Genomic DNA, 1,068 nt, shown 5'->3' with positions numbered 1-1,068 from the left:
TCTGTTTTGTCACTTCTGCTGGGAGTGGAGGGTGTGGGGGAATGAGGACTAGGGAGGGAGGGTGATGCTAACTATAGCTAGCTATAAAGATCGAGGGGATACTTCAAGGCTCCATCCACCTTCTTTCCAGGAAATCAACTGTGGTTGTAGAAGAAGAGGCAAGGGTCCCATGTCTTGAAGATTTTAAGGCATCTGATAGGTTTTCATTTCCCTCAGTCTCCCCTATGTCCATCCTTAAATTCTTTAAGATTCCTACAAAGAATTTGCCCCCTCCACCATCAGCAACTATATTACAATAGATTAACTGTCCCTCTTTCAAGCTTCCTGCTTCTTGACCACTCATAGTTTTTCCTTGGTGGGGGGCTATCTTTCATGTCACCAACTGCATTTCATCCATTTTTTTTTCTATTTCTGTTTCCCCATCCTTGATTTCTGAGGCCCTGTTGGGTGGAGAGGGAGGGAGAAAGAGAAATAGTATAATTTCCACCTAAGTAAAAATGGTGATATTCAACAGACAAAGGGTGGGTGTATGTGTGTGCATATGTGTAGTGTGTGTGTAAGAGTAACAATAATTGGAGGAACCCAGCCTGAAAGGTTCTATGAACCAAGGTACCTGTCTTAATTTTCCCCCTGGACCTTTCAGCTTGCTGGTTTTCTTCCTATACTCTAACTCCTCCTTGCTCTAATTCTACTGTTTCTCCCTTCAACATAGAATTGGTGAAATCAGAAAATTACCCAACGGTGCAATATAACAAAAAGATTAAAATATTGGAAATCAGAAGACCTATTGCCTAAACCAACTTTTGCTACATCCTGGCTATTTAATTTTGAACAATATATCTAGCCTGTCAATTTGCTTGTCCATAAAATAATAAAATCTAGTTAGTGATTGCAATTATTAGATAAGACAGTCCACTAAAGTACATTGTATAGTGTCTGACGTACAGTAAGTATGTGCTCATTAAATGTCAGTATCTTTCCTTCCTTTAGCTCCACTATCAATTGCATATGATCTTGAACAAGTCATATCACTTCTCTGAGTCAGTTTCCTCACCTACATCTATGAAA

The sequence above is a fragment of the Ovis canadensis genome, chromosome 1 (genome assembly GCF_042477335.2).
Source record: "Ovis canadensis isolate MfBH-ARS-UI-01 breed Bighorn chromosome 1, ARS-UI_OviCan_v2, whole genome shotgun sequence".
Classification (NCBI taxonomy): domain Eukaryota; kingdom Metazoa; phylum Chordata; class Mammalia; order Artiodactyla; family Bovidae; genus Ovis; species Ovis canadensis.
Note: the sequence above shows the minus strand (reverse complement) of the source record.